Source organism: Argopecten irradians, chromosome 14, assembly GCF_041381155.1.
Source record: "Argopecten irradians isolate NY chromosome 14, Ai_NY, whole genome shotgun sequence".
NCBI lineage: Eukaryota > Metazoa > Mollusca > Bivalvia > Pectinida > Pectinidae > Argopecten > Argopecten irradians.
The window spans coordinates 20,068,948-20,089,220 of NC_091147.1; the positions used below are offsets into that span (position 1 = coordinate 20,068,948).

The window sequence follows — 20,273 nt, forward strand, 5'->3', positions numbered from 1 at the left end:
CGATCGCAAACTAAGGTACGTTACGTTAATAAATAAACATATTTGAAAGTGCAAATGCTTTAATTAGATGTTTGAGTCGGTGATTATACTAAAGTTATGATCAACCGCTGCTGATGTAAATCGTAACAGCGTCGAATACCTTTGCAGATTCATGCATAAAATAACAAGCCATACGATAATGTTAATCTGTCACCATGATGATTTCTAGTAAAAGCGAAGTATCTTGAAACATATATCGGCGAATTTCGCTAAAAATATATTGCAAAATTGAAAAATATTCTATTTTATTTTTAGAATTTCCAAAATATTTTATTCAAATAACTGGAGGTCATGTAAAAGTCTATGCAAATAAACGGAGTTGAAAAACAAAGATAGAGAAGGAAAAAATCGGGACCTCAGAATTTTATGCAAATAACCGAAATATTCAAATAACCGTTATTCGATTATGTGGAGTCCTCTGTATTCCATTTAGCCAATCATTATTTACTTCTTCAGTTTCAAAGTATGCCTTCTTCCACTTACTCTTTGTCATGTCTTCATCCATAGCATAAGGCACCTGCCGTGTATTACTTGAGCTAATTCATCACTGGATTGTCCATCCTCCATCCCTGCAGCTGGTTACTGTCGATTCTCCATTTGTTGTCATAATCTGATCCTTGGTTGCGCCTGAAATATAATGCATAAAGGTTTATACACTCTCCAGTTCTAATAAAGGCAATAGTCCAGTTAATATGCATGCACATTTTTCTTTTCTCATCCTTCTATCCAAAATACATTTTTTTATTAAATGTGCACTAAAGTCATTAAATATATAAATATATAACAAGAATTATGGGTAATTATAAGTATCGCCCCTACCACATTGTTGATTTATTACATAACTATAATGGACTATTTAAAAACATTTGAGAAAAAGAAGAAGAAAAAGAAGTAAGTATAGTTTAGCATCACTAAGCTTCACATCCTGAAATGAAACCCGCAACAATTAGGTGTGTTGAGGTGATAATGATGTCCTTAAGCTATGTTTAAATTGGAATTCTAGTGGAAGTTCAGTGGAACTCTGGAGATCTAGAATGTTACCACTGATGTTTCAGTGGCATTTCAAACATTTCAGTTGGGATTCATGCATTTCCAATCTGTAACAAATCAAATTAGACATATATATATATATATATATATATAATTAAAAGCAATGAACCATGCACAGCATATGGCTGATGAGAATGTATGTAGCAAAAGGTAGCAGATAGCTCAACTGCGATGTTACATATCTAAAATTGTAATGAAATGGATGACTTGAATTTAGATTTGATTTATTGGGGATATGTTATGCTAGTGTAATATCCCAAAAAATATAGGGAAAATCCAAGTACAAATACTACATTATGTGTGCAACAGTATATCTCACCACATGAAATACTAGATATCATGGCAGTACATTATATGTTTAATCAGTATCCATATATCGGAGACATTCATTCATTATGTCATGTGTTCATTGTTCTCCTTTCAATTTCAAGCACACAGAAATCACCACAATCACTTCCTCTTTCTCAGTTTGTCATTTATGGATTTGACCACTTGCCCCAAACCTTTTCCATTTCCTTTCGGCACTTAACAGGGAATTCATCGAACAGAAATGCTGAAAATATTAAACAAAAAACAGTATGAATTAAATGGATTTATTATGGTTTATAAACAGGACATGTGAATTACACAATATTACCAACAGAGGCTTGAACAGACAACAGTTCCTCTGTACAAGAAGTCACAACACGAACGTACCGTAGTCGCCCAAAACAAGCACCTCGCACTTCACACACGCTACACATTGCATACATGGGATTCCGTCCTTACATGACCCTGGCTGTTGATAGGACGTTAAAATAATCAAACAAACAAATTGAACAGACATATCGCTAGCTGGTATCTCATACTGCTTCAAAATAACAATATGTATATATTGGTTTTACAGCAAAATATGTTCTATTTAAATGAATATATTTTATAAGATATTTCACATGAGGTGAACATTTTTAATTATTTCCAAGCAAGAATTCATAGAAAAGAGAGCATTACATTTTGTATTAAATCTTGCATCTTGAAGCTTACCTTTTGTTCTCCTCCAGTGCCTTCGTATTGTATTGCTAATTGCCGTAAACTGTACTTGACGACATCTCATCTGGAGCCACCAGAAACTTCAACATATTTAAAGCTAGCTTTTCCTCTGTCTTTGCTGTGGTAATGCATCTACTTATGTCCATGGAGCAAATTTGCACCCCAAATCTTGGGTCGCCAAGGTACTGCAGAGTAACTGTAAAAATAAATGTATAACTGTATAATTGTCTCCCTTGAGCCATCCACATTCACTGTAGTTTCATGTGTGTGATGCTCCGACTTTCTAGGGCCATCCACGTTTATATATAGTACTTGCATGTGTAACACTCATTGCAATCTGTTCCCTTTCTAGTCCTGATTTGGAACAAATGGTAATGAAAATAGGTGAATACACAAATGAAGAAATTGAATCAAAAGTCCAATAGCACTGTCTGTAGTCTAATATCTCTAACAAAAGATTACACTTAATGTCCTTTAAAAACTTCATTCACAGAGTAAATCAGATGTGTGCCAACACATCAAACTAAATATCTCCTAAGAAATTCATCAGTGCATCACCGTCACAGACGAATGGCGTTTTGAATAGCCCACTATCTGTGTATTGTTTTAGTTTTATTGCTTTAGTTGTCAAAAAGGTAATAAATAGATGAATTGCTTATAACTTAGTGTTATAATTTACCCAGCTAATACATGAAACAAATCTTGTAATTCTGGATGAATTTCCTAAAATTGAACATGGTAAATATACATAATAATTTGATTATATCAAATACAAATGTACCAACAAAATGGACCAAACACATTTAATTCAATGCCTTGTAGCACTCAGTTAAGGAGATATATGGCAGTTTTGCATTTATCATTGCCTAAGTGGCAAATGGTGAAGGAGTCATGATCTGCCTCTTTCGCATTGATCATTGCCTTAGTAGCAAATGCTAATCCTTTCACTAATTTGCCAAAACTTCCATTTTAAGAAGATAAATGTGTTTCCCATTCCACACTCCAACAGACATGACAGCCAATTTAGATTTTGACTGTTTCTAAATAAATATATATATATACTGATTGACATCTGACGTGTTGACTCTTTGTCTCGTAGTTCTTAACGACTCAAAAGATGTTTATTGAGCTGGAGGTGCGCCATTGGTGGTCTTTACACATTTGCAGTAATGCCACTCTTGAAATTGATGCATGATTAACGACAATACCCTTTTTTTGCGAGTTTTTCACACATTTTTTTCACAGTCCAATTGGACGGGGTGTTATCATCGTAAGGGTGATAACAAGTAGCCTTATGTTTAGGCGCCATGATGAACAAACACAGTCCCAACACACGTGAGGTTAAAAAACCCTCTGACGAAAGACGTAATATTACGTACACATGTCCTAAGTAGTGTCTAGGTAACTCAAGAAGTGTCAATGATAGGAATAGTCTGTTCCATAAACGAAAGATGAAATGAAATAGAAAATATGAAGAGTCAAATATTTTTGGGCTGGAGGGACTTCCAAACACCAGTCTTGTATAGAAATAGTACTGATTGTCCCATTGAATACCGTAAAAAGGCCATAGATCCTTGTGTATTGGTACTAGTTTGAACGAGTCTTGAATATTCTTTTTACAAAGCCAACTGCCTTTGCCTCGCCTTTTGATAATGTGAATGGCATGATCTATTGTGACATATGTTAAAGAAAACTCCTCCTTGTCCACTAAATCATTAAGGCTAGGATGTGCCTCGTCATCATGAGGGGCGGATAAATCCACAGGACTGATCCTGAAAATAGATCACAAAACCTTCCTAAACTTCTATTTGTAATAAGTTCCCTGTAGTTTCTGGCTGCCTTGTAGAAGACAGCAAGTTTTTACATTGGTATGGTAAGGCGGGTAAAGTGTGTAGACCTGTGTCAAAACCAAGCATAAACCCCTGGATGAGATATTAGACAAATTGTTTATCGGATGATTATCAAGTTCCTTTTCCAGTCTTTGAGTGTTGACGGGACCCAAACAAACTATTTGTTTTGGCCCGTCTCCTGGGAGTTTTTTGATGCCTTGCTACACTTTTGCTGTGGATGTTCTCCTTTACATAACAAACACACGTTAATGTTCCCACAATTATTTCTAGTACAGCCACGGTTGGCGTTGTAATTATTGCAGATTTCTTTGCCATTATGTAGCGCCCGTGCACGACCTAACATGTCTGTACTACTGTTAGAAGCCTTTGTGTTGCGCGATTGATTTACATGTGCTGGTCAGCTTGAGGACAGAAACTTGTTTGGTGCAGTGAACTGTCACACACTGCACAAGTATTTGCTCTGTAGTTCGCGAATATTGCACAAAACAATTTGTTATTCTGACAGACCAATCCAACTTAATGTTATTGTATTTCAAGTGTGCTGCTGCCTGTGCTGCAAACAGTTTGTGATACTCATAGAATCCCTTTCCATTATACCTGCTGGCCATATCTATGATCTCCCTTTCGTACAGGTCCAACTCCTCCTTACGATGCGGATGTGTCTGATACATAATGTTTTTGTATATCCCGAAAGCTTGTATACATTGAGGCAGTGTGAGTGATTGTAGCGTTCTCGGGTCATTCTTATTTGGACCTGCCGTTTCTGATTATGGCCCTGTATAATAGGCGGCATGATTCAGTGATATAGCACTATAAAAAGGGCAAAAGTTCCACTATACAAGAAGACACAACAAGAAAATAGCGCAGTCTCCCAAAACATGCACCTCGCACAACATACACGCAATATATCGCATACATGGGAGGCCGTCCTTACATGACCATAGCTGTTGTATTAATTCCTGTATATATATACATATTACTTAACTAGCATCAAATGTTGATCTTTGTCTGTTTAGGTTTTTGTAAGTGCAATTTGAGCGTCTTTAATGGAAGATTGCGGTGTACGTATATACCGACAATACGCATCTGATGACCATCTTCCTAAATCTTTAATAAGATGATCTTCAATATGGGCTGCTGCCGCGGATGTAGCAGCACCAATACGAAATGAATGGCCGTTATAGCTTCCAGAGTCTATACCTAAACAATCAAGCACATGTCTAAATCTACTTATAAACACTGTTCTACTAAGAGGTTGTCCACTTGTAATGTCTGTGACAAACAGAGGGTCATGTAATGACGGTGTTTGTTGCAGTCTAGCCTTCATATATCTACAGCATATATAATATGGACAAACGACTTGGTCCGTTTTAAACAATTTCAATGTTACCCTTTCATGGAATGGGTCAGTCTTGGATTTCTTAAGATGTAGTAACACACAGTCATCCGCGATAGTCATGTCACCCACACATAAATTGTGTTCTGAATTGAAAGCTGATGTGACTGTAAACTCTCCACATCGTAGGAAACCGAAGAAAGCCACTGTGCATGCTGTTTCTAGCATTAGATCAACGAATGATGTAGAGTTAATTCTAAGAAAACCGCATACTTTCTTTAGAACCTCAAATGTGACTGGGTGTCTCGGTTTACCTCCTTTATGACTCGCACGTTTAACACCTGATAGAACTGCTTGCACTCGGCTTAAATTGTAGCACATGGATATGGAATTTTGTTCCTTATGCACATAAATCGAATTCCGCACAAATACAATTTAGTAGTAGAATATGACAGACCACTATTGTGACAGTGTGCTACAAACCATACCAGCATATCCTCTGTCACAGATATTTCGCTAAAATTCACACTTGCGATAATACCCATCATCAGGTGAAATTGTAGGAAAGTTCTGAAGGCAGTATTGTAGGCCGTTGTAGTACTTGGGGCGATGGAATTCTTCCAAAGCTTGTCTAAGACATCACTGAGGACCAAAGGACATCCTGGGGATGTGGTACTTGACATGGAATTAAGTCTGCCTCTGGAGCTAGTTGGCGAAATCTGTACATCTGTAAACGAGACAGAGAGTCAGCAATGGAATTGTATCTTCCTGGTACATGATCAGCTAAGATAACAAACATATTTCTAGCTGCACACATAGTAAGGCGTCTCATAAGTGACATAGTATGGGAAGATTTTGAGCGACCTTTACGTAAAATGGCCACGGTAGCTGTATTATCACACATAAACAATGTCCTTAAGCCTTTCCACCGATGTCCCCATATCATGGCCGCTTCCACTATAGGATACAGTTCTTTGAAAGCTATAGATAACTCGTCTGTGGTTTGGACAAGATCTTGTAGATGTGGCGGCCATGATTGAGCGAACCACTGGCCATTGAGGAATCCTCCGAAACCCCTGGTTCCTGATGCATCTGTATATAACTTAAAAGCTTCAGTTGATGTCACTAGTGAATAATAAAATGTCCCTATACCATTCCAGTGTTTAAGGAAAAGTAACCACATGTTAACGTCTTCCCTAAATTCATGATTTAATTTAACATGATGGTGCAGTGCTTTCACTGTAGTCGACAGATTAATAATGTGCGATACGAAGCTACGTCCCGGTATAATGACCTTACTGGCAAAGTTTAGATGGCCCAACAATTGAAGAAGGTCCCTTTTTGTACACGATGGCCTGTCCTGAAAAGATGTTAGAATATCTGTGTCACGTCGAAGTTTATCATCAGGTAACCTGGCCTCCATGTTATGGGAATCTAGGACTATACCCAAGTACTCAACCACTGTTGAAGGTCCGCAAGTCTTATGAAGAGCCATCGGTATTCGGAGGCTTTCAAATATGTGGAACAATATAGTCATATTCTTGTGCCCGTCCTTCCCCGGTTCTTTGTGATGGATGTATTGGTATCAGTTTAAAAGCATCAGAAATGTCGGTCTTACACATAGTTGTGTCTTTTCCTAATTTTTGGATTATCGCGATAGCATCGTCAATACGAACATAAGACAATGAACATTCTTCTTTGTTTATAAGGTCATTTACACTTGGATGACTGTCATTATCATGGGGTGATGAAAGGTCTACAATCAAACGCGGTTATCCTGAATACTTCCCGTACGCTACACCTATTGGACTGACTCGGTATTGTTCAAAAGGTAACTTCTTAAAAGGACCACAAAGAAAACCTTTTTGAATCTCGCTGTTTATTAGTTTTTTGACTGTCACTGGATCCCTGATGGCAGATTGAAGATTTTTACACTCCTTAGTTGTCAATTCAGTCTGTGTCACCATGGTATCGAAACCATAAATGAGCCCCTCGCACAAATAACTAACAAAATCCTGGTCGGGATGTTGTGCTAATTCTTCTCTAAGTCTTTCGATGTTTATCGGAGTAGTGACCATGCTATCGGAGGTTGGTAATGATACGAGTCATGTGCTGTCACTTTCAATGCGTCCCTTATTTTTTCTGCATGCCCTTTCTCCATGACTAGTAGCCTTACATACCGAACAAATATGTTTAAAATGACAGTTCGACTCAAAATGGCATCGTCCATCATTAAAGTTGTTACAGACTTCCATACCATCTATTCTGATCTTGGGCCGTCCGTATTTATCAGTGTCTTTGGTCGCACTTTGATTGGTGTGTGTTGACTTTGCGTTGTTGTTGTGATTCTGCTGTTTCCTATTCCTTTGCTGGGGCCAGAACGAAGTAGAGTGCGAGGTCATAAAACAAAGTTGACACGTGTTTACTTTAGAATTTCCTATGACTAGACTCAGTAGTCCATGATCTTTCATTGACCAGTTAACCTTAATGTTGCTGTCCCTAAGGGCTGTGGCCGCCTTCAGTGCGAAACTTACAATGATAGTCATAGAACTTTGGTCCATAAATGTTTGAAATTTCAATGATATGGGCCTCGTATGTGTCCAATTCTGCCCTCATTTCCGGAAATTTAGAGCACATGGTCTGCTTGTACTTCCCAAAAGCTGTGATGAATTCAGCTATGGTCAATGATTTGTTCAGGCGTTCATCTTCCTGGTCATTTAAATTGATGATTATCCCTTTCCTAAAGTGCTCCTCTGACCTCTCACTGTCAAATTTTGGGATCAAGAGAGATGCTAGATTTACATATCTACCTTCTAAGATCTTCTTTTTATTGTGATCTGATATAATGTCGAGATGAGGCACTTGTACCCACCTTGCATCGTTTGTGTTGACGCCGGGTTTCCGTTTACACTGCCCTCTCACATGGCGGCGTATGCTGTCGAAAGATTGAACGATTCGTTATCACTTGGTCGTAAATGTTGATCTTCACTATTCTGATCTTGGGCCGTCCGTATTTATCAGTGTTTTATCAATGTCGTTGTTGTGATTCTGCTGTTTCCTATTCCTTTGCTGGGGACAGAACGAAGTAGAGTGCGCGGTCATTTGACATTGTTAACTTTAGAATTTCCTATGACTAGACTCAGTCCTGTCCCTAAGGGCTGTGGCCGCCTTCAGTGCGAACTTACAATGATAGTCATAGAACTTTGGTCCATAAATGTTTGAAATTTCAATGATGTGGGCCTCGTATGTGTCCAATTCTGCCCTCCTTTCCGGAAATTTAGAGCACATGGTCCGCTTGTACTTCCCAAAAGCTGTGATGAATTCAGCTATGGTCAATGATTTGTTCAGGCTTTCATCTTCCTGGTCATTTAAATTGATGATTATCCCTTTCCTAAAGTGCTCCTCTGACCTCTCACTGTCAAATTTTGGGATCAAGAGAGATGCTAGATTTACATATCTACCTTCTAAGATCTTCTTTTTATTGTGATCTGATATAATGTCGAGATGAGGCACTTGTACCCACCTTGCATCGTTTGTGTTGACGCCGGGTTTCCGTTTACACTGCCCTCTCACATGGCGGCGTATGCTGTCGAAAGATTGAACGATTCGTTATCACTTGGTCGTTGTTGATCTTCACGACTGTTTATCAATGTCATTACTGTCTGTTGAAGGCCCATGACTGTCTGCTGCATAGACTGCATCGATGACAACATGCCGTGTATCACACTATTGTCAATGGGCGCCGCCATATTGTTTACCGCTGGCACTTACGCCTGAGATTGCGCACGCTGCCCGGGTACTATTGTAGTACTCCGCTCGCCTTCCCGAAGTGCGTTGGCACTGGCAGACGGAGCTTCCGCTGCAGAATGTAGTACGCTCGAAATAACAGTCGAACTATTAATCCCCGTACTGTTTGTTGCTTGATTAACAATATTATCATTGTTTGTCTCTTGTTGAGATGTTCGATCCGCTATATATGTAGATCTACGTAACGGTGTCGAGTTACGCTGAGCCTGTGCATTTTCAATGAACATAGTTTTTAGCACGGCTTTTATAATGCCGCTTGCTGGCGCTATAATCCCAATCTTCAGCAGCTCTTCTCGTAGTTTCTTTATAGTCCAATTACTTGGATTCGAAGAATCCCACGGATTGTCCCTTGAACTTAATTAGAACTAGGCTTAGATTCTGTATGACGAGTAGCCATGATAAAATAACTTGAGGAAAACTTTGTCCAAATATCGTCTCTTAACACACACTAAGCTTTCCTAAGAAGATGTTTGATAGATTGTAATCTATAACAGGATTTAGATTAGCATATTTATGAAAGTTTGTCCTTAAAGCTCTTTCCTTGAAAGACACTGGCTACTGATCATATACACACTAAAGTTTGTGAAAACATCGTCATTCCTTGTTAAGTGAAACTCTCCTATTAGAACGTAATCCTCGTATTAAAAGTCACACAGAAAACGCTCATATGAGTAAAAATCCATGGAAAGTAGATTGTAGAAATTGATGAATCGATTGGTGAAAATTCCAAGTTGAAATAACAGATTTTCTTCAGAGATCAAGTTATGACATCATCCTGTTACTGAGTCTGGGAGAAAAATGACTCTCCCGCCTATATCGCTTGGCCAATCAGATTGCTCTATTAAGGCTGTCACTATAAATTTAGGATTAGTATATGATTTGAACCACAATAACACTGTACCCATAGATAATAAGCTATAGACTAATTGGGATACATAGTAAGGTTGATAAAACAACTTATTTGTACATTTAAACCTGGCTTATCTTCATAAGCCTCAACCAAAATGTAATTGTTACTGAAGCTCGCCGTACATAGTGTGATAATGTGAAAACATACCGGAAACACGCCAAAACAATGATGTTTAGCCTAGACTAAACCCACCTACCGGTTTTTCCCTATTAATTAAGAGCGCCTCCTCTAATAAGGGCGCCCCCACGTTTTTTGCTGAAAAAATCAACTAATTTCATACTATTTTTGTGCCAGATTGTGACGATTTATCTCATGTGGACGCTAAAAAAATACTGTTTCACATCAATCTGATGCTTAACAGATATCCGATCAGCTTTTATAAGCACTAAATTTGTTGCATTGGACAACTTAGGACCTCTTTGCCAAGTGTTTACACATAGAAATAGCGAGAACGCCATATTCAAAATAAAACGTGTCACTTGAATGCCCCACACACGTGTATGGATGAAGAATAACTGGCAACAACATTTTAGCGATGTCTATATAGGTTTTATGATTACTTACTGTATATCTATGATAAAGGTTCCTAAATAACAGGAATGTTATCATTTCTAAGCATTTTATTGTGTGCTCTTGTCGGTAATTCCCATCTGCCACAAAACGAAAGTAGCGATCGAAAGCACCGTCCGCCATTTTGTGTACGCATGGTAAACAAACAGGCTAGCATGAAATGCCAAAATTCCGTGAAACAGACATATTTAACCAATGTTTGATAATTCTGGTGCATACATTTCTTCATAATTATGTAATTTCAACACTTACTTGACTTCAAAACGTAAGTTGGTTATAGTAAGTTTCAGAAAAATACGAAACTAAAAGCAAGATGACTATAGTCTGTTTCAGAAAAATAATCTAAAAATGGTCTCAAATAACGGCGCCCCCTTTGGCCATTTACCCGCGCCCGGCGCCCTCATTAGGGAAAATACGGTATGTCAATAAGGCATACATAGTGAGAAAATTTTCATTCTGCCAAAACAATGGTGTCTAAATTAGACCCACCTATGTATGGCAAACTGGTAACATATATCAGAACTGTGTTCTGACACTACCAAGCAACTATTGTCATGTATTCACCACACAAGATGGCTTCCAGTCCAACAACTTTTATTACCTCTCTCACTGGAGAGTTACACAAGCATGGATATTACAATATTAGTCACGGAGCTAGATAAAATATTCGGAACCTATTATCGTATATTGCATCCTCTTTCTTTACAATCAAAAAATTAATGATCAGGATGAAATAGATAGGATACAGCTAAATAGAAATATGTAGCCCAAATTTCATTTAAAGTCACTGCACAGTTCATGAGGCTACTTAAAACTTCTATAACTGTACTGAGTATTATTATGAATTATTAGCATTTGACTATTTATAGTTTTATTGACTAGAGATATGACTGTTTTGATTGTCCATCAATTTCTCTGAACATTTGCTGTCTTGGACACCGTTTATTACCATATCGCAGATTAAACTAACTTTCTGATCTCCGTACTCACAGCGCTCTGCCTTAAGTTTAAGTTCGGCAATGAAATCCACTATTGTCATGTTATCACGTTTTGTATTCAAGAATTCTTGTCGTTTAATGTTACGGTAATAATGAACGCCAAAATGCTGGTCAAACTTCGAGAACACGTCCTGTAACTTGTGTCTATCCTCAGCTGGTACGGTGGCAATGTTGTTTGTTTCGTCTGCCTCAATTGCTCCGGCCCATACGAACGAATCATAAATTCTGATCGCCTCGCGACCCATACTTGACAATAAAATGCCAACTTTTCTCTTTCCTGGTTTTTCATCTAGTCCTATTGCATCTAAATACACAAGGAAATCTCGTTTGTACAGTTCCCATTCTGGAGCACACGTGTTTGGGTCAGCGGGGTCGAATTCCGGCAAGTGTTTCACGCCACTATGTGCCATCTTGTCATTCAAATTGTTGTCGTTCGTGACAAATGAATCTTTCGGTTCTTAATTATACCTGTAACTTCACGCAGCTCGTGCGCAGACACTGGATGAACGTGGATTTTAACTTCTGACACCATGTCATGTATTCACGACGCAAGATGGCTTCCAGTCCAACGCTTTTATTACTTCCCTCACTGGAGAGTTACACAAGCGTGGAGATTACAATATTAGTCGCCGAGCTAGATAAAATATCCGGAACCTATTATCGTATATTGCAACTATCTCACTTCACCACCAACACGGTTTTCACGGCCACACACATGTACATGGGCAAACTACTACAGCGTTACCACACATATGAACTCTACAGCGAGCGTCTAAAAATAGCCTTGCTAAGTCACTGTAAACAAAGGAAGTGCGCTCTATAATATGTGCACTGGCCATACTCAACAGACAACATGTTGACAAAACAAAGTGTAAAATTCAGTACCTTAAAACTGACATAGGCTTAGATAACCAGTGTACACTTACTTATTAACATCGATGATGCATAGCAATAACTGCCCCTCTAACACTTCGCACATATTTGGGGACGCCATGTTGCCGATTCAAATGAACCCCATCTGGATGTCCGCCACACACTGTTTTAAACCCTGATGTTTATGGTAATGAATATATCGTATACCAGTCACAGCAGCCTTTATCTCTCTATTCACAACACAAACTCGTTCATTGTTATCCTCCAACAGAATGTTCCGAGTACATTTACGAAATGGTAGTTGCATAACGCATATGTGTCTGACCCCAAAACCAGCTACTATCCACTTTGCTACAGAAACAATGTCCTTAACAATTCGAACCCACACAATCCACATTGTTGCCCCATTCTGCAAAACAACTGCATCTGGACGTGTCTCGGACTAATGATCCACAAACAAATTAGATGTAATGTCACGCACTTTGCCGCCCCCTTTTCCCAGCATTCTAACTGAAATCTCAGCAGCTCTCAAGTTCAAATTATTCCAGCGATTACCTGGCCTTAAAACTTCGTCTTTTAGCCTCCACTGTAACCACAAAGGTAAACACAACCGCTGAACTATGAACTCTGTTGAACTTTTAAAACATGAAAAGGGGATTCTTACCTATGGCCTCTGCGCTGATATCTGAAGTGACGCTAACGGCAGTCACGTGATCAGAATTCATGCGCTCAAACGGTAAAGAGGCTAGATCCTATACAGAGTACCAACGGAAAGAAATCCTTCCGCGAAGAGAATAGTGCAATACAAACATGTAAAAATACATCATAACATATATAATCCACATCATAAATGTAATTAAATTGACTTCATATTTAATTATTATTTTATAAAAAAAAAATTGTGATAAAAGATAAACCATGCCAGGTACATCTCCAATGAGTTTGTTTTTAGCTCACCTGACCCAAAGGGCTGGTGAGCTTATGTCATGGCGCTGCGAATAGCTCTGCCATTTCTGTTGGATGTTTATGCTTAATGTCTTGAAGAAATGAAAGCGTTGGTGAATCACTTGATAGATAGACACTAAGGCTGTGTTGGTGGCATGGTTTTGGGATGTCCATCTCCGCCAGGACCTTTTTATCATGATCCTCCTAAGCACAGAAGCAATCTGATGTTGATGTTGCGTCCTTGCTAGTGTTGGTGGATGTTTGCTGGTGTCCTTGTTGTCATACTTTATGGTTACGTTGGTATAGCTGGCTGGTTTTGCTGGTTGATGATGGCTGTTGATGTGTATGTGTCTTTTTCAGGGACTCGCTAGTTAATTGTCTATCTTTTATTTTTGGTGTGCACCGCAAAGTCTTCAGTTTTCTTTTTCCAGGTAATTCCTGAACTGCTGGAGGGATTTCTCTTCCTTGACAGCTGTGGAACTACTGTTGTCTGTGTTGTTGGCTTGACATACTTCTTAATGGACTTCCTATTGATCAAATACCTTTCCCAAAACATTCACCGATAGTGTATGGTCCAACCCATTTGCTCGTTATTTTGTCACCTTTTCTAGTGATCCCTCTGGTGTTCTTGACCAAAACCATGTCTGCAATGTTTAGTTACGAATCTTTGGCGTCGTAATATTTCTTTTGGATTGACTGTGTTTTCCTTATTTCTGTAACAGTATCCTCATGTGTACAAGATACAAGAAGCTATATCTAACGTCGCATATTACAAACATGTAACATTTAGCGCTTTTTCTGCAACAAACATGACAAAAGCAAACAACAACATACAAACATTAGTATAATGTAACAAAGATCACAAAAAAAACGTTACTGTTGTGAACATAGAAATTAAGATACATGATCATAACAACACAGTCACAGTCAGTAGAAATAAAATTTGTGAAAATGAGTGTCTGTATATTGCACAGATGTTACTGAAAAATATAATAAAAATTAAGAGTTTAAGATTATTAGTATATAATAACGCAAAAATGTGAAAATTGACATAATGAATCCTGATGTAGCAGAAGTTTTAAAAAAAATTACATAAAAAAAACCCTAGTAAGTTGATTGTAGTTAATGTGAAGGAAAATATGAGAGAGAGTGGCAAATGATGTTGCTCGGTCATTGAGCATTTCTTGGAAATCTTCATCCTCTATCTCCTTGGAGTTGACAGTAGTTGGAATGTCCAGTTCAACTGGAAGAACAGCTTCTCGTCTATATCTTTTGCTTTTGTTGACTTTTGTTGGCATGTTCTTGTGACAAAAGCAATCTGGTGAATATACAGATCCCAGTCGTCTTGTGTTTCTGTGACGTACTTTGCCAGAGCTTTGCAGAGTGTTTAATTTATCATTTAGGTACATAGCCTATCTGTAAGCCCATTTGTTTGAGGGTGGTTTGGCGTTGTAAGTAGATGTGTTATTACAAGAGATTTACAGAGACTTTGTTGATGCAGTTGCAGAATTCCCTTCCACTGTCGATGGAAATGGTTTCTAATGAGTGCCATGTTTGCATATTATTGTCTCAATAACAAAATCACAAATATGAGATGACTCCTTGATATGGTATTGCCTTGACCTCTGGCCGCTTGGTAAGGACAATGATGTACTTGTTTCCGTTGCTGGTGGTTCAGTAAGGACCAACCAAGGTCATTCCCAACATACGGAATACCTTATTGTTGACTGACTGGGAGGGGATGCAACTCCAAGGGTGTTTTTGACAGATGATTCTGGCATTGGCATTCATTGAATTCTCAAAATGTGTGAGAATTCAATGAAGGCCCATTGAATGCATGGCTTCATCATGATATCACCTGCCGCCATTTTCCATATTACCCGGGTACAAAACAGCAACAGGACAGCCCTTTGAAGTTAAATTGCGATTGTAAGCTCATTTTGCCAGGACAAATGTACGTTAATTTGCTCATTATTTAGATTCAAAATTTAATATATGTTTGCATATACAATGATGTTTAGTGGTCTCGGTAAGTCATTTGTAGCTCAAACAGATTCCCCTGTTGACCAACATAAACAAGAACCTCACATTTTTGTGAGTCAAAAACACCATTAAAAACACTTCACAAATTCGAAATTTAATTGTTGTTTTTTTTTTAGCCCACCATCATCAGATGGTTGATGATGGTGGGCTATTCAAATCGCCTATTGTCCGTGTCCTTCCGTCCTTCCGTCCTGTCCTTCCGTCCGTCCTTGTTACGCTATTTCTCAGAAATACTAAGGGATCTTTTTCAAATTTCATATTAGGTTCCCCTAGGACCCTGATTGTGCATATTGCATTTTGGGACTGATGGTGAACCGCCTGGCATCTTGGATTTTGATAGTTAAAGTTTGTTACCGCTATTTCTCAAAAAGTGTTGAAGGGATCTTTCTCAAATTTCATATACAGGTTCCCCTAGGACCCTAGTTGTGCATATTGCATTTTGGGACCGATCGGTGAACAAGATGGCCGACAGGTGGCCATCTTGGATTTTGATAGTTAAAGTTTATTACCACTATTTCTCAAAAAGTGCTGAAGGGATCTTTCTCAAATTCCATATATAGGTTCCCCTTGTATACCCTAGTTGTGCATAGTACCTTTTAGGACTGATGCATAATGCCTTTCGGGACTGATCGGTAAACAAGATAGGCAACCGGCCGCCATCTTAGATTTCATTGTTGAAGTTTGTTACCACTATTTCTTGGAAAGTACTATAGCGATCTGTCTCAAATTTTATATGTAGTGTGTTTGAAAAAGTTTGAAAAGTAGGGAAAAGATCCCTCTTTCCATTGTCAGACATTGATCATTCTTTGGTGGGTGCCAAGATCCCTCTGGGATCTCTTGTTAGTGTAAATTATCTACGTATTCATCAAGTGAATAAAATGATGCCTAAATGCCTATTCACATGTATGCAGAGGTCAAAGGCAGGTGCAAAATTCCATCTATGACTATATTAACAGACTAGACTAGACTGTGGATTGATTGTCTCAGTTAATTTATAACATTTGTGCATAAAGACATGATTTTTTACGTATTTCTGAATGGGTTTAGATTCATTTATAATAACGAATTTTAATCTAATAATGTATATTAATCTATAGAGTATTTAAGTTCAAGACCAATTCTAAAACAGGTATAGTATACAAGTAATAAATTGTTAAGAAAAATCTCCGCAGATTTCAGCATATTTATAACAGGGTTAATTAAAGATTCTAATGAATGAATTCATTTGTTATTTACACCTTCTCCCCCCCCCTCCCATTGCCAATCCAATTCAGAAAAAAACACCTTAAAGTGACCTGAAAGTCAAACAAACAATATTAAAATATATGTATGTAGTTCGTGGACAGAAAAGAGTTATTTTTGCTTAATTTATGTTGCTTTATAGCAGATAAGAAACAATTCTTTGTACAATTAGCTTAATGAAGAATGAAAGATTTGCTTGAACACATTCTGACAATTGTTTTCTTTGATAGTAAAGGATCTTTCGTAGTTAATTATGGAATGTTGCAATTAATTAACATGTTAAATATTCTAGTTGCCATATATTAACCCACAGGCTTAACCATTTGACATATTTTAAGTCGGTGATACACATGTATTTGTCTGTATAAGATATTTAGCAGATTTTAATTTTATAATGAGGTCATGCAGCATTTGAGTTTTTCACCATTATATTAAACATGTGTAATAGATGTTAATGTAATCAAATTTTCTTTTTATTTCTAAAATTAAAATTACATAAATTTTATTGAAAGCATGTATGTTCAGAATTAATTTATTAATTTTGCAAAATCATATACTCGAAAAGTTTTTAAAAGAATCTAATGAAATAATTTAGCTATGAAAGAAATCTGAATTTTAGTACAATGTATGTTCATTAGGTAATTTCTATTTACCTGTTACCTGTTCTTAGACACCGTAGTTAGCTGGTTCCAGCTAGTTGTGGCACGTTTTGCTCATTTACTAGATTATTGTCTGGTTGTGCCATATAAAAACTGGGGTAAAACTATTTGGTGTTCTTAATTTGGCCTATAATTAAGTAATGTTTTATTGTGCATGAGTGTGCAATATGATGTTTTGTCAAAGTGATAGTACTTTGATGACTAGAAAATCAATACATGTGAAAATGCAATATGATGTTCAATTTTCATCACAAATATAATCGTAAATACATTCAATCTAATTAAAATTAGATCTTCTGTGTCACTCTCTGTAGACTGTCGGTGATACAATATTTTGTAATATAGGTCAAAACAGATGGCAAAGATTTACTGTAGAATTTATAACAGGAAATGTTGTGTAGAAACTTCCAAAGTTTGTCATATCTCTTTTTCTTAGTATCATAAGTGTAATGTTGATGTACTAAAGAAATGATTTTTGAAAGCAAAAAAATTACACTATTTTAAATTTTAAAATATGTTTTGCTATATCATGTGATTATTTATTAAGTAGAATTATTGGCTTAGATGATGATGTTATGACCCTGTGGTGCTTATGTAAGTTGGTCAGAATATATAGAAATACATGTTAAAAAGCATCATGATAATATTTTCTAAAACATTATTGATAATCAGTTCATTTGCATTTGGAAAGATTATCAACTTTTACTGTTTATATTTGGTTGTTACAGACATTTTTGAAATTTCGTAAAATATTTTATATTTTTAGCTCGCCTATTCGAAGAATAGGGGGAGCTAATGTTGTCGCGTCGGCATCCCATTTCACGTTAAAGTTTTAGAGCAAGTTTCTATTTCGTCAATTGTTTAAGCTTAAGTCATCATAAATGTTTATGATTTTATTTTCCTAATGTGTATGAATGCTGAACGTGATAATACAACCAATTTGGGGCCCTTTAGGGGGTTTTTAGTCTGTTAATTTGTCATATTTCCATGTTAAAGTTTTAGGGTTTAAGCTTGTTTTGATTATTTCCTAATGTGTATGGATGTGTCTGCCCTTTAGGGGGTTTTTAGTCTTTGTCATATTTCCATGTTTAAATAGTAAATACTTGAACATCAACTTCTTCTGAATAGTCGAGCTTTGCTGTTCTCCAACAGCTCTTGTTTTTATTGTTGTAGGCTTTTTTATAGAAGAACATTGTGCGGTGTTGTACTTTGTTTAAGTAAAAATTAGTAACAAGAGTAAACATTTAAAGTTCATTGGCACAGTCAACATATCTGGTCCTTGTGAATAACAGAAAATGTTTATTGGTATATAAATTAAACTGGTTAAACGTCTATGTAACACAGCTTTGTATGATGTGATTAAATTGTCATGTTATATAATTTGTATGTGTAGATTGTGTCAATTGTAACGGAAATATTAATTTATGAAATATGGTCCATTTTGTGGAATGGGATATCACAATATACTATTGTTTCAATGGTCCTAAGGGAACAGTTCAGTCTTTGATCCAATCTGGTGGGGATGACTTAAAGAACTGTTGCTCGAGGCCACAGACCAAATTCAACAGTTCCCTAGTGAATAAATTCTCTACTACCTAGGGTCAAAATTTGACTATTCCCTCATGGAAAGTGCTAAAATAGGATTTATGCAATGTACTTGTAAATTTCTTTACATTTATCTTTGTTTTCATTGTAATTCAAACATGTTGTAAACTTATTTAATTTATTATGGTACCGGTAATTAAACTGGAATTTGAGATTATATTTGTATTGATTTGAATTTGATGAAAATGATTCAATTTACAATAAACTTTTTAAAGCTCAAATATTGTGTTTGTACATTTGTGATGGGTAACTGGCTATAATCATTAACTGGCAAACCACATTGGCTTACAACCAAGAGGTAAAGGGCTTGTAACATAATGGGACACCTTAACCATTCGACCACCTCAGCCCCTATTTGTTGCTTCATAATCAACAATGCCTGCTTTACAAATGATATATTAGGTCAAATCTTGGTCAATTTACAAGCTGGAATGAAAATTGGCGGGTGAAAACCACCATTAGTATGCATCAAAAGTATTTAGTTTAGTTTTGGTTGGTTTAACATCCTACAGTCAGCCAAGGTCATTTAAGGACAAGTCAGGTTAAGGATTTGAGTGAAAGCCAGAGTACCAGAAGAAAAATTGTTTACCTGCCCTACGTCTATTGCAGAGGTGGTAATATATATCGCAACTTCTTAATCACTCAGTCCTGTGTAAAGAAGCAACAAAAAACTGAATATTTCTCAATTACATTACAATCAAAATATGAAGACTCGGATTCAGACATGATACGGCTCTCTCCAACAAGAACAAATGTGACTAAGGCACTCGCATCCCTGATACTTTAGGGCTTACTATCACCGAGGTTATATCCACCCCCGAACTGTCTCATAGTAAAATTGAAGGCAGGTATAAAACTGATAAAAACAATATCCACAGGCCTGCAGAGATTTTGTTGGAAGATTACAGGAAGAACAACATCCAACTTAAAAGCAACACACTCAACCACAGTGTACCTTAATTTGATTCTTTAGATATACATTGGAGGAAATCCCTGCAGGGTTTTGGTTAGTTTTGGGTATTTTTCTCCTGAACTGCCTTTAATTTTGCTATGAAATAATCCAGGGGTGATATATATATATATATAGTAGTCAGTGATAGTAACCCCTGGAATATCGAGGATGCAGAACACATTGCTGAAGTATGATTAAACTTGAGTTGTTTATCAGCTGTATTTGATAAGAAACTTACCAGTGAGGTGATGGAAGGAGCCCACCATTTGATGATGAGGATGACAACTAAGATTAGCACCAGCCGAGTGCATGATTACGACGAAGATGACATTTAGATGAAGGAGGTCAGAAATATCGGGTACTTT

At 37.1% G+C, this 20,273-nt stretch overlaps 1 long non-coding RNA gene and 1 pseudogene across 2 annotated transcripts; both read right to left on the reverse strand.

The window, feature by feature from the left end:
* Positions 1 to 305: 305 nt before the first annotated feature.
* LOC138306996 (uncharacterized) lies at positions 306 to 11,186 on the reverse strand. 2 transcript variants are annotated; one of them, XR_011205938.1, is made up of 3 exons: positions 11,081 to 11,186; positions 2,113 to 2,314; positions 306 to 666 (listed from the first exon to the last, which is right to left on the reverse strand). It is a non-coding gene; the product is annotated as an uncharacterized lncRNA (long non-coding RNA). The 2 variants fall into 2 exon arrangements; XR_011205939.1 differs by lacking the exon at positions 306 to 666 and adding an exon at positions 1,478 to 1,642.
* LOC138308025 (uncharacterized) lies at positions 4,981 to 6,135 on the reverse strand (annotated as a pseudogene).
* Positions 11,187 to 20,273: the final 9,087 nt, after the last annotated feature.